This window comes from Mobula birostris, chromosome 14 (assembly GCF_030028105.1).
Source record: "Mobula birostris isolate sMobBir1 chromosome 14, sMobBir1.hap1, whole genome shotgun sequence".
In the NCBI taxonomy this organism is placed as follows: Eukaryota; Metazoa; Chordata; class Chondrichthyes; order Myliobatiformes; family Myliobatidae; genus Mobula; species Mobula birostris.
In genome coordinates, this window is record NC_092383.1 from 25,515,447 (window position 1) to 25,530,464 (window position 15,018).

The following is a 15,018-nucleotide window of genomic DNA, read 5'->3' on the forward strand; positions in this document are numbered from 1 at the left end:
CTATCCTTCCCCCTCAGAATTTTAAGAAGAGGAAAAGTGAAATATGGATCATCTAGAAAGCGGATGCTATAGGAGAAGAAGCTGTTCCTAAAACTTTGAGTGTGGGATTTCAGGTTCTTGCACTTTTACTTCCTCCCCAATGGTAGTAATGAAGGTCCTTAATGATGGATGCCACCTCCTAGAGGCACCTGCTTTTGAAGAGGTTGTCGCTGGTTGGGAGGGTTGTGCTCGTGATGGAGCTGGCTGAGTCGTCAGCCCTCAGCAGCCTCTTTTCATCCCGTGTGTTGGAGACTCCATACCAGGAAACAATGCAAACAGTGTGAATGTTCTCCACAGTACATCTGTAGAAATTTGCTAGAGTCTTTGGTCACATACTAAATCTCTTCAAAGTCCTAATGAAGTATAGCTCTTTTCATGATTGCAACAATGTGTTGGGCCTCAGTAGATCCTCTAAGATGTTGATGCCCACAAACTTATATCTGCTCATCATTTTCACTGCTGACCCCTCAATGAGGACTAATGTGTTCTCCTGCATTTCCCTTTCCGAAGTCCCCAATCAAGTCCTTGGGCTTGCTGATGTTGCGTTCAAGGTTGTTGTTGTAATTCACTTCTCCTAAGCCAGCATCTCACTTCATCAGCTCTGTGGGGAGGTCACATAGTCCAGTAAAACTCCAAACTAGACCCCTAAACAAATACACTATTCTGAGCTCCATCATAGAAAAGATTAACTGGTGGACTGAGGAAAAGGTGTACTGCAAGCCTTTTGTAGAAATGTAAAATTATCACTCATTCATGGGTATTTCCTGATTCATGACAGTTCAAAGTGTGAAGGTGAGGAGAGCCTTCATCGATTCATTGGGAGCACATAAAGGTCTTGAGTAGTTGGCAGAATAGACAGAACAACCCTCTCACCCATTCTGTCAGTACCCTCAGCCCCTTTTGTGGAGAAGTCTCAAACTGGCCTGATTATCACTCTCATTCTCTCTTCTCTCCTCTCCCATCATGAAGAAGAGATAACAATTTGAGCACATACACCACCAAACTTCTATGCTTCTGTGGCTGAACTCTTGAGCTGGCCTCTCATATTGCTAAAGGTAAATTCTTGATCTCCCAGTCTACCTTGACATGGCTCTTACACCTTACTTGTTTACCTGCATTGTACTTTTTCTATAACTACAACAATATGTTCTGTTTTTTTTCTTTTCACTCCTTTGATGCACTTACGTATTGTATAATCTACCAAGATGGCGTGCAAACAATATTTTTCACTGTACCTCTTTAATTACGACAGTAGAAAACCAACATGTCAGGAGTAGACAATCGGACAAGTATGAGATGATTTACTTTGGAAGTTGTATTTGAAGGCAGAATACACGGTTGATGGTAGTATTCTTAGCAGTATAGAGGAAGAGAATGGTCTTTGGGTCCATGCTCATAGATCCCTTAAAGTTGCCACACAAATTGATAGGATTGTTAAGAAGGGCATAATATGTGTTCATCTTTATTAGCTGGCGGATTGAGTTCTAAAGTCATGAGGTAATGTTGCAGCTCTATAAAACTCTGGTTAGACTAGAGAAAGTGGAAAGAGAGAATGAGCCTAAACACATGTGTTTGATTGTTAGTTGAGCTTGGAGCAAACAGAGGCACCAGCACTGCTCTCAAAGTCAAAGTCATGCCTATCACTCTTGGGTAGATTGCCTCGGCACCAGTACAGGCTGTCACTGCTGTGATATGCCACAAGCAGCATTTGTCTTCTCATTGTTGCTTAGTAAGACTTCAAAGATTCCACAAACATAGCGGTAACTTAATATTTTTGTGACCTCTGCATCCACACGTTTTGCCACTGTGCAGAGTTCCTAATGAGTAGGTGGGACCATTCAGATGGATATACCACAGCATTTAGACCAAAGAGCTGAATTTCAGAGGCGAAGTGAGAACGACTTCCTTTGACGATCAAGGCAGTATTGACCAGGTACAGCATCAATGGAGCCCTGATATAATTTCAGTCAGTGGCAAAATGGGGAAAACACTCCAATAATTGGATTCATAATTTACGTGAAGATCATAATCTCCATTTTCACCAGGGGCCACATGTCCCACTCTATCCAGATTGGAGATACGCATCAATATGCTATGAATGAAATCTTACAATTTTTATTCTGCCACACATTGTCTGTTGTCAGTCACATAACTAGTTGTAGTTACTGAAAGTCAATCATTCCAGCTTGACCATGTCACAGCAGGTGCTCCTGAGGGCACTGATTTGGACCCAACCATTTTCAGCTGCTTCATCAATCATCTTCCTCCATCATGAAGTCGAAATTGGGGATATTCACTAATGAATGCAAAATATTCAATTCCATTTGCTCCTTGTCAGCAACTGAAGTAGCCTATACTTGCATGTAGCAAGACCTGAGCACGTTAAAGTCATGACATCAATTGTTCTCGATCAAGAGAGGTATTACATGAAGAAGCAGGTAGACCTTGTTTTGGAAGTGGTTTTAACACATTTCATGATTTGTTTAGCACTTACCGAAACAGCAGTAATGAGACTGAAAATGTAATTTTAATACCGGAAACATAGTGCTAATGAATCTCTAGGCCTTGTTCTTGTTTCAAAATCATTTAAACATCTTCCCCTCTCTTTATCTCTGTAGAACATGGAAAATAGAATAGTACAGCACAGTACAGGCCCATCAGCCCACAATGTTGTGCCGACCCTTAAACCCTACCTTCCATATAAGCATCCATCTTAAATTCCTCCATATACCTGTCTAGTAGTCGCTTAAATTTCACTAGTGTATCTGCCTCCACCACTGACTCAGGTAGTGCATTCCACGCACCAACCACTCTGAGTGAAAAACCTTCCTCTAATATCCCCCTTGAACTTCCCACCCCTTACCTTAAAGCCTTGTCCTCTTGAATTGAGCAGTGGTGCCCTGGAGAAGAGGCGCTGGCTGTCCACTCTATCTATTCCTCTTAATATCTTGTATATCTTGTAGACTCATTCATGAGACATGGAATCCAGGGATTCAGAATTAACTTGCCCACAGAAGGCAGAGGGTGCTCGTAGATGCAACGTATTCTGTCTGGAGGTCAGTGACCAGTACTGCTCCACGGGGATCTGTTCCAGGACCCCTGCTCTTTGACATTTCTATAAGTAACTTGGATGAGGGAGGGGAAGGGTGGGTTAGTAAGTTTGCAGATGTCACAAAGGTTGGCAGAATTGTGGATACTGTTGAAGGTTGTCATAGGATACAATAGAAAATTGACAGGATGCAGAGCTGGCCTGAGAAGTGGCAGATGGAGTTTAACCAGAGAAGTGTGAAGTAATCCACTTTGGAAAGGCAAATTTAAAAGCAAAGGACAGGGTAAATGGCACGATTCTTGGCAGTGTGGAGGATCCTGGGGCCCCTCAAATTTGTTGCACAAATTAATGGGGTTGTTAAGAAGGCACATGGTGTGTCGACCTTAATTAGTTGAGGAATTGAGGTCAAGAGCCACAAGGTATTTTTGCAGCACAATAAAACCTTTTAGTCTGGAAGAAGATAGAATTTAGAACATTACTGCACAGTATAGGGCCTTTGACTCACAAGTTTGTGCCGATCTTTTGACCTACTAAGATCAATATAACCCTTCCCTCCAACATAACTCTCCATTTTTCTATCATCCATGTGCCTACCTAAGAGCTTCTTAAATGTCCCTGATGTGTCTGCCTCAACCACCACCCCTGTGTAAGGAGCTTATTTCTGACACCCTCCCTATATTTCACCAATCACCTGAAAATTATACCCCCTGGTATTAGCCATTTCACCATGGGAATACGTCTCTGGCTATTCACTTAATCTATGCCTTTTATCATCTTGTACACCTCTGTCAAGTCACCTCTCATTCTCCTTTGCTCCAAAGAGAAAAGCCCTAGCTCAGCCAGCCTTCTGTAGCCCTGTATCTCCCTGAGATTGCTGCATATGTGCAGTTATGGCCTCTTGTGTATACTCAGTTTGAACTGCTCCACCATTGGCAGCCGTATCTTCAAGTAATTAGGCACTAAGATTTGGATGGTATGGATTCGAATAGACACAAAAGAGTCTGCACATGCTGGTCATCCAGAGCAACACACACAAAGTGCTGGAGGGGCTCTCAAACCCTCAAGTATTTTGCGTGGATTGGAATAGGGATTGTTTTCTGGCAAAGGGACGCAAAGGCCTTCAGAAGAAAAATACTGAGAGTAAAGAGTTTGTATGTTCCTCATAAAATAAAAGGCAGTGCCACTAAATTTAGGGAATCCTGATTTTTGATGGATATTGAGGCATTGGTTATGATAAAGACTGAAGAGCATAGCAGGAATAGGCAGCAAGGAACAAATGAGGCACTTGAGGACTATAAGAAATGCAAGAAAGCACTTAAGAGGAATATCAGGAGGTCTAAAAGAAGGCATGAGTTTGCTCTGGCAGACAAGGTAAAGGAGAATCACAAGTATTTCTACAGAGATATTATGAGCAAAGACAGCAAAGGACAAAATTGATCCGCTTGAACATCACTACGGCCATCTATGCATGGAGCTGACAAAGATGAGAAGATCTTAAATGGACTTATTGCATTTCTCTTTACTCAGGAGATCTATACTAGTAAGGCAAGACAGATTACAGAAGAGGAGGTGCTTGTTGCCTTCAGGCAAAATAAGTCCCCAGAGCATGACAAGGTATCCCCTGGGACCTTGTAGGAAGCTAATGCAGAAGTTGCAGGGGCCCTGGCAGAGGTAATTAAAGTGCCCAGAGCCACTGGTGAGGTGCCGGAGAATAGCTAATGTTCCATTGCTCAAGAAGGGTGCTAAGAATCAACTGGGAAATCAGAGGCCAGCGAGTCTGATGTCAGTAATGTGCAAAATATTGGAAGGTATTCTCAGGGACAGAGAAGTATTTGGATAGATAGTGTCAGATGAGGGATAGTCATCATGACTTAGTGCAGAGTAGGCCATGCATTAAGCCATACTGCACTAAAGAGTTTTTTTAAGGATGTTACCAGGAAAGTTGATGAAGGAAAGGCATAGCAAAGCCTTTGACAAAGTCCTGCATGGGAGGCCGCTCAAGAAGAATCATTTGCTTGGCATTCAGGATAAGGTAGTAAACTGGCTTCATAGGAGAAGCAAGAGTGGTAGCAGATGGTTGCCTCTCTACTGGAGGCTTGTGATAAGTGGTGTCCTGCAGGGATTGGGGCTGGGTCCATTGTTGTTTGACATCTATATTAATGATTTAGATGATAATTTGGTAAACTGGACCATCAAATTTGTGGATGTCACTAAGATTGGGGATGTAGTGGACAGTGAGGAAAGCTGTCAGAGCTTACAGAAGGATATGGACTAACTGGAAAAATGGCTGCTGGAATTTAATGCAGAAAAGTGTGAGATGTTGCATTTTGGGACGACAAACCAGGCTGGGATATTAACAGTGGGACACTGAGAAGTGTGGTAAAACAAAGGTATCTAGGAAAACAGATACATAAAATGGCATCACAGGTAGGAGGTTTCTAAAGAAAGCTTTTGGCACATTCACCTTCATAAATCAAGGTCTTGAGTGCAGGTGTTAGGATGTTATTTTGAAGTTGTATAAGACATTTGTGAGGCCAAATTTGGAATACTATGTGTAATTTTCATCACCTATCTACAGGAAATTGGAAAAGTACAGAAAAAAATTAAAGAGCTGCAGTGACTTGAGTACCTGAGTAATAGGGAAAATTTAAATAGATTAGAACTTTATTCCCTGGAGCATAGAAGGATGGAGGGAGATGTGATAGAAGGATAAATAGAGGCTATAAATGGGGTACGTGCAAGCAGGCTTTTCTACTGAGGCTGGGTGAGACTTGACGGTCATAGGTTAAGGTGAAGGGTGAAATATTATAGGAAAATCTGAAGGTGAACTTTTTCTCTCAGAGGATGGTGTGCGTATAGAACAAGCTGCGAGCACAAGTGGTGAATATGGGTTTGATTGCAAAATTTAAGAGAAGTTTGGGTAAGTGGGAGGGGCATGGACACTTGTTGTCTGGGTGTGGGTTGAAGGGACTAGGCAGAATGAGCCAAAGGACATGTTTCTATGCTGTAGTCCTCTGTGACTCCAGGACTCTAAACGATGCATTTAAAAATATGTTGAAATTCTTCATTTTCCCATGACATATGAAATGACACGTGGCAATATTTCACTCTTTACTGCTCTTTATATGATCCATGGACTAAGAAGTTCAAACCTTTTTATTCCCTGCACCATGGAACCACAAAATGCTCCAGGACTGGCCTTTTAGAGACTGTGATTCTAACCCTGTGCATGGATTGGCTGAAATGTTTCATGTGCTGATGATGGTACACATCAGAGATCAATCTATTCTTTGATAGTCATGGATAGAAATCAGTGATTAACGCAACCATGGAATTAGCTAAGGCACCAACCCTTTGGGAATCTCCATTAATATTTCAAAGTCTTCGAAAGATCCCCATATACCTTGCTTCCCCGAGAAAACTGGTTAATATCTATCCTTGCATGGAGCTTGCAGGTACAGTCAGCAAATTTTATGTAGTACAGATTTACTTATAATGCTGTTCAAATGGAGCAGGTCTTCTGTTTAAAAAAAATCAAAACTTATTTCATAATGTGAATGTATTACATTGTCATGAAACAAGTTTGTGGCAAACTGGGTAACCGATCAGGTCCTCGTGAGCTGAGTAGTAGAAGAACAAATTAGCACAATTAATCCAGCCCACAAATACACTCCATAAGCAAATTACATTGCAAAATATCATGGTCACTGCAAATGGCATGCTCATTACTTCCATAAGATGCACATTTTTAGACGGACTAACAATAAGAGAAGAATATTACAATATAGTAACAGCACAAGTGTAGAGGCAAGGAAAGCACACAAAGTAACAGGCAGATGTGAATGTAATGTGCTGGCACAGAAAAATTTGTTAGTAAAAGTGACAGATCAATATAAAGCAAATGCCTAAACTTGAATGAGAAAAAATACCCTCAGTTAATTCATGAAGTCTTTCTGTTTTCAGATAAATTCAAACAAAATAGGCTGGGCTGAAGCATAATATTTGGAATATACCTGCTTTTAGCCAAATATGTTTTGTGGAACTATTCTGCTGGAAGATTCTAAATGGAGTTTTATTAGAGAAGAGGTTTTTCATTGTGATACTGACCATGAACAGACTCAGTAGAGAAATGCCAACATTTCTACATTGAATTGGCCCCATAAGTGCCAGTAGATTTGGGATTTCAAAGGTTCAAAGGTTTCAAAGGTACATTTAATGTCAGAGAAATGTATACAATATACATCTGAAATACTTTTTCTTCGAACCATCTATGAAAACAGAGGAGTGCCCTAAAGAATGAATGACAGTTAAATGTTAGAACCCCAAAGTCCCCCCGTCTCCCCCCCCCCAGCTAAGGTTGCCAACTTTCTCACTCCCAAATAAGGGACAAAAGTAGCAGTCAAATATGGGACACTTGTGTTTACCCCGAGAAAGACTACCATGATCATGAAGCCTTGCGCGGGCACCTGTGTGCACATGCCTGAAGTGCGCATACATGATGTGCGCATGCGTGTACTTGCAGATTTTTTTTCCACAAATCATTTTTGGTTTAGTCTTCCCAATTCTGATGTGAAACTACACTGTACATATATTATTTCTACTTTATACAGGCTGTGTATTTATCATATAATTCCTGCTTTTATTATATATTAGTGTTATTTTAGGTTTTATGTGTTATTTGTTATGATTTGGTAGGTTATTTTTTTGGGTCTGGGAACGCTCAAAAATTTTTCCCTTATAAATTAATGGTAGTTGCTTCTTCGCTTTACGCCATTTCGGCACGAAAGGTTTCATTGGAACGCTCTACCTTAGCGGGGGAAATACGGGACAAGGGCGGTCCGGTATGGGACAAACCAATTTAGCCCAATATATGGGATGTCCCGGCTAGTATGGGACAGTTGGCAACCCTACCTCCAGCTCCCCCCTCCACATGTAAGCAGCAGCAAAGCAATGATCCCCCCTCCCCCACCAGCAAAAAAAGTATCGGCACCCATCTCCGAGCACTCACGCATGCAGCAGAGCATCAATAAAGACACAGACTCGTAGTACCCCAAAGACTACTCATTCACCCAGAAATTTGATATACCACATGCTGTCTCTCTCTCTCTCTCCTTAATAAGGGAAAAGAGGTGTTCCTGTTTCACAGCAAGAGGGGAGACATAACAAACAACTCGCTAATTTACAATGTTAAACATCTTTTGCGTCGCTTTTTTCAAGCTTTGTGCCCAAAGAATTCGGGTCTCTGGGCACACAACCAGCAGCCAGCTTGCCGCTTTCGATCTTTCATATCCCATGACACGCTGATTTCCTGCGGAGGCACCAACCTCAAGTCCACTCGCCTCCAGAGCCACGAAATCCTGGAACCCCAAAGGCATGCCAGTCTTCTAAGCCGCGTCCCTGGTACATCGAATAGCGACCAGTCGTGAGACCCCGAGAGCGGGTCCCATTCCTGCAAAGAAATGAAATCAGCGTGTAACTCCAGGTCAGTCTTCAAAAGAACCCTGGAAGGGAAAAATAGAGATATTAAAGATAGAAATAGAGTTGTTTCTGAAGATGCAAGCGAAGAAGTCGTCATTGTCTCCAGTGTACATTTCTGTGTACATTTGCATAATGGCAGGAGTGCCACAGTTACTAATGATTTTGCCTGGTGCTTCTTTAATGCACTCTGATATGGACCCCTTGTGTTGTCCAGCCTGGAGGTTTCCTGCCAAATCTGAAGGATAAACTGCTGAAATGACCCATCCCTGGTTAGTCTTGCTGCAGAGGGGTCTTCTCCCTTCATTTCCATGGAGGTGAAAATCTGCAAAGAACTGAATGAGGATTGCTTCAGATTTCTAGATATATATTTTGGGGTTGTTTCCATTTTTAAGTATCTTAGACGTTCTAAAAATAATAAATAATTTCACACAGTTTTTAATGGTTTTAGAAATGTTAATAGCCTTTCTGTGAATCTGAATAGAATCTGTGGAATTCTCTGCCACAAGAAACAGTTGAGGCCAGTTCATTGGCTATATTTAAGAGGGAGTTAGATATGGCCCTTGTGGCTAAAGGGATCAGCGGATATGGAGAGAAGGCAGGTACAGGGTTCTGAGTTGGATGATCAGCCATGATCATACTGAATGGCGGTGCAGGCTCGAAGGGCCGAATGGCCTACTCCTGCACCTATTTTCTATGTTTCTATGTGTAGCCCCCCTGGCCAGCCTCAGGGTCGCTCGGCTCGCTGTCGTCTAGGGAAACAGCCCTTGGCCCCGCCAAACTGGGTAATTAGTTTGTGTGGAGGCCGTGTGACGTACCCCACCCCACACAAATAACAGACAATACACCAGATATGATTAAATGATTTACAGTTTATAGATATTGCTGGAACTATATAATTAATAGAGAATAAAATACAAAAGGAAAATCAAAGGTGCCACACTTACGAAAGTTCAATCGCTTCGTGCACAAACAGTTGGAGCTCAGGACCCTTCTTCTTCATCCTGTGATCCCTCAGACCACCTCGACTGGCCACCTGGGACCAACAACGGTGGTCGACCAGACGCTCCACACGAGTCCGTCTCCGTCTCCTCTCCTCGCTGAATGCCCCCCTTGGGGTCTGACCCCGTTAGTGGACTTCACAGCACCTGGTCCATCCTCTGTCTCTCTCTCTCGCCTTCGGCCCCAAAACCCCGCGCATACAGTATCTTCAAATACACCAAAAACATCACAACTATCCCAATTGGTTCGTAACATATTTTTATTACACTCTAACCCAAAACAAGCTGCTAACGCAAGAACTTTCTCAGCGTTTAACATAACAAAGAAGCATTCCCGAGTATAACATAACAAAGAAGCCATTTTAATTAGCCTACGCAGTAACATAAAAGACGAAACCCCCTTATATATGTTTATGTTTCAATGTCGGACATACTTAGAAACATTCATTGTTTTTGAGACTTTCGGCAGCTGGATAAACTAGGAGCTTCACCTTAGCAAGTTATTATTTCTGTGCTTTTGTGGAGGCTTCCCTCAACCTCAATTACCAACCACTGCCATTGATATCCTTACTGCAATAGAAGGAGTAGGATCTGCTCAAGGGTCTACAATTTTGTAGGTCAGTGGTGATTATGGCCAAATCACTATTGACTGCAAACTCTGAACCCATGTATTATATGCATAATATCATAGGAACTTACTCAGCAGCTTCCAGATCCTGTCCTTGTAATAATCATGAAGTTATCAATGTTCACTGTAATTTTACTGTAAAACTGACAGCAACTTCCTGATTTCTACACACACTCCGGTTAAAATAAAATTCTTGAAGTTGCTGTCAGTCTTTAGCACTTCTCCTCTGCTCTGCCATTTGCAATGTTCACAAACAAAATCTAGGTAAATCAGATGAAAAGATGTGAATTTAAGGTATTTATGAACCACAGTTGTTGTAGAACTGAAAAACACTGTGACTCATTGTGTGTGTTGTTAATGAGCTATTATTGGCATGATTACTACTGAGAAAACTCTTTAACTCTAAAATCTCTTAACTTATTTATTGGATTAATATCCTCCTAGATAAAGGTTTTAGAATGTAACTGATTTTAAAAAAAATAAGTGTTTTATTTCTTATGTTTAAAACAGAAACAGGTTAATAAGGTCACTTTGTAAACAAACGAAGTATGTATTAGAATTTCTAGAGGAAGAGAATTGAAAATCTATTGTGTTGAATGGAAGTGGATCTCATGGTAAGGGATTTTTCAGTCAGGCAATTGAAAATCCTTTTAACCCAGAGTAAATCATGTTTGCAACCTTTTCCCTTGGACCTCCAACACAATGTTTGTATTCCAACAGGTAGCTCCCTAAACTATGGAACTCATGTTAAAAGAGCAGTTTTGTCAAGAAGTGCCAGAGTGGTTTCTAGACAATCCCAATTAATTCAATTTTTATGGAGTTAGAGCCAGCAACAATAATCCTTCAAAGCACAGGGTACGCAACTTATTGTCATCTGAAAAAGTTATAACCATACCTCCCAACCACCCCACATACTTATCACCAACCTACCTTGAAATCATGGTAAAGCTGTGTAAAATATTGAAAATATTGTTTAGGTCACAGCTAGAATGTTATGTGTAGTTCTGGTTCCATTTAATTTCAGAGAGCTACGTGCAACATACATCCTGAAATTCTTATTCTTTGCAGACATCAACAAAAACAGAAGCGTGCTCCAAAGAATGGGTGATAGTTAAAAATGTTAGAGCCCCAAAGCCCCCCACTCACCTCTCCCATGCACTGGCAGCAGCAAATCAATGACCCTCCCCCACCCCAACCCATTTTGGCAAAAAAGCATCAGCACCCCCCACCCACCCAGCAAAGCCCCAATAAAGACCATCATCATACTGTAGGAAGCATGTGAACGCACTGAAAATGGTGCAATAGAGATTCACTAGATTGTGTTGGTTTGAATTGAATTTATTTCTTACAACTTTCACATACCTGTACGTGAGGAGTAAAAATCTTTAAGTTACGTCTCCAGCTAAATGTGCAATGTGCAATTTATAGTAATTTGTAATAAATAGTATGTACAACAGGACAGTCAATATAGCATAGAAATACAATTGTATCAGTATGAGTTAATCGGTCTGATTCCCTGGTGGAAGAAGCTATCCTGGAGCCTGTTGGTCCTGGCTTTTATGCTACGGAACTGTTTCCCGGATGGTAGCAGCTGGAACAGTTTGTGGCTAGGGTGACTCTGGTCCCCATTGATCTTTCAGGCTATTTTTATGCATCTCTCTCTGTAAAGGTTCGGAATAGTGGGAAGGTCACATCTAAAGATGCACTGGGCACTCTGCACCACTCTGTGCAGAGACTGAGGGAAGTACAGTTCCCATACCAGGCAGTGATGCAGCCAGTTAGGATGCCCTCAATTGTGCCCCTGTAGGAAGTCCTTAGGATTTGACACATCCCAAACTTCTTCAACCGTCTGAGGAGAAAGAGGTGCTGTTGTGCTTTTCTCACCACATAGCAGGTATGTACAGACCACGTGAGATCCTCGGTGACGTGTATGCTGAGGAACTTAAAGCTTGACGATCAGAGGAGCAGAGGTGAGGGAGTCTCAACCCCAGATCCATTAATGTCAACAAGGGTTAAACGGCCTCCATTCCTCCTGTAGTCCACAACTAGCTCCTTTGTTTTCGCAACATTGAGGGAGAGGTTGTTTTCTTGACAGAATTGTGTCAGGGTGATGACTTCTTCTCTGTAGGTTGCCTTGTTATTATCTGAGATAAGGCCAATCAACGTAGTATCGTTAGCAAATTTAATTAACAGATTGGAGCTGTGAGTGGTGATACAGTCAAGGGTATGCAGAGATTAAAGGAGGGGGATTAGGACACAGCCCTGAGGGGCATCTGTGTTGAGGGTCAGAGGAGCAGAGGTGAGGGAGTCCACTCTTACCACCTGCCGGTGATCTGACAGGAAAACCAGAATCCAGATGCATAAGGCAGGGTGAAGGCTGAGGTCCCTGACCTTCTTGTCAAGCCTGGAAGAAATTATGATGTTGAATGCTGAACTGTAGTCCAAGGACAGCATTCTCACATAAGCATTCTTCTTCTCCAGATGTGTAAGGACAGTGTGTAGAGCTGTGGCTATTGCATCATCTGTCGATTGGTTGTGTGGGTATGCAAATTGCAGAATGTCCAGTCTGGGTGGTAGCACGCTGTAGATGTAGTCCTTGACCAGCCTCTCAAAGCATTTGCTTATTATTGAGCTGAGCATGACAGGACGCTAGTCATTCAGATAGGTTACCTTGGTCTTTTTAGGTAATGGAACAATGGTTAATGTTTTGAATCAGGAGGGCACTGGGAGAGGGAGAAATTAAAAATGTCTATAAACACACCTGCCAGTTGTGCCATGAACATCCTGAGTACCCGCCCTGGGATGCCGTCCAGTCCTGCAGCCTTGCGACTGTCCACTCATTGGAAACACCTGCATACTTCACCCTCAAAGATGATTAGGTTTCAGTCATGTAGACAGACTAGATAAGTTGCATTTCTTTTCTTGGGAGCAGAGGATATCTGGCTGAGGTGTACAAGATGAAGAGAACCATGGACTGTATAGAGAATAAGATACGTTTCTTTGTGACAGTAGTAGCTACATGGTAGATCAAGTGCTGGTAAATGAAAATAGTATATGTTGGCATGATTGCCAGCATGGTACAGTGGATCAAAAGGCCTTTTGCAGTATTGTATGACTCTGTGACTCTTTAGTTTTGGATACTCAATGACAATTTTTCATGAATAACATTGCCTACTGGTGTTATTAATCAAAAAAAAGATCCTTTCTACCAATTGTACTTTATTGAGAGTGCTTAAGTTCCTTCCTGTGATTCCTCCACCTCTACACCCCACCATTTCAGATCTCATTTGCAGCCAAATTTTGGTGTGATAGTAATGTTACTTGTTTGGTTATCTCCCCAACTCATCCTCAACATTTATGGTCCAGTGACATCTCTAGGCAATAGACTCTTGGTTAAACACTGCTTTGGGTATTGTGAACAGTTTTGACTCTCGAAGGAGACGGTACAAAAAAAGGTTTATTTGAATGATATTAGGAATAGGGTATTTTACCCATCAGGAGTAATGCGGGGTAGAACAGAAAGAACTAAGAACATTACAACACAGTTCTGGCCCTTCAGTCCACGATGCTGTGCCAACCATTTAAGCTGAATCTGAATCTTCTGTTTGACAGAGTCCTCCATTTTTCTATCATCCATTTGCCTATCTAAGAACCCCTGAAATGTCCCTTATGAATCTGCATTTACCACCTTCCCAGGCAGCATGTTCCATGCACCCACTACGGTCTGGGTAAAAAACTTACCCCTGACATCCCTCCCTATACTTTCCTCAAAATTATGCCCCCTCATGTTAGCCAATTCTGCCCCAGGAGAAAGGGGAGGAATGCTGACCCGATGCAGGTTTTTAAGGTAAGATATTGTTTGTCAGCAGATATCCAGAAGATGTTTCCATTTGCCATGGAACTTGTACAAGGTGCTAGAATATAAAATGGTAAAATCTAATTGGTAATTCAGGAGTAACTTTTTTATGTAGAGAGTGGTTAGAATGTGAAACTCACTATCATAATGAGCAATTGAAGCAGATGCAGAAAGGTGATGAGGGATAAAGGAAAAGAAAGAATATTAAAACATAAGATGAAGAGAGGGAAGGGAAGTTAATATGGAGTGTAAACCCCAGTATTTACTTGTTGGGCCAAATGACATGTGTTTAGACTATGATATCATGTACTTTGAGAAGTTCAGATACTTTATTTTGGAGTCAAATGGGAATCAAATATTATTGAACTGTGGATGTAAAGTCGAACAAATATACAGATGCTTGCCAGCGGGACAAATGCTGCCAATCATTGATCTTTTTTCTATAGTAACTTGTAAATACTGCTGTTCCCAAACCATCCAAGTACAAACATGGCTAAAAGCTACTTATATTGCACAGCTTGTTATCACATCAATGGAAGCCTGGGTTGGTGTGACATATGAAATGATGTCGAAGAGGTAACTATTAGATATACAATATTTATTTGCAAAAGAAGTGGTTCTTTTCTAAATTTAATGTTGATCACTGGAGGTAACTGGATCTAAGTTTTTTTTTAAGAGAAATGGAAATGGTAATTACATTAAATACAAGAAAGAATTTGGCAATTATTTCATTGATTTCTGTTGAGATCTATCTTTAATTCTCAGCTTGCGTTATAAAATACCATGTATGGCCTTCCAAATTCTTTATTTGGAGATGCAAGGATAGCTAACAGTTCACCAGAATAAAGGGATGTAAGGGATTGATCAAAAGCTTGTCGTGAGAAAGTTTATAAAAGGTAAATGAGGAAATTTAGGGATGGAATTCCAAATGAAGACCCAAGAGGCTGAAGTAACTTCAGCCAGTGGTAGA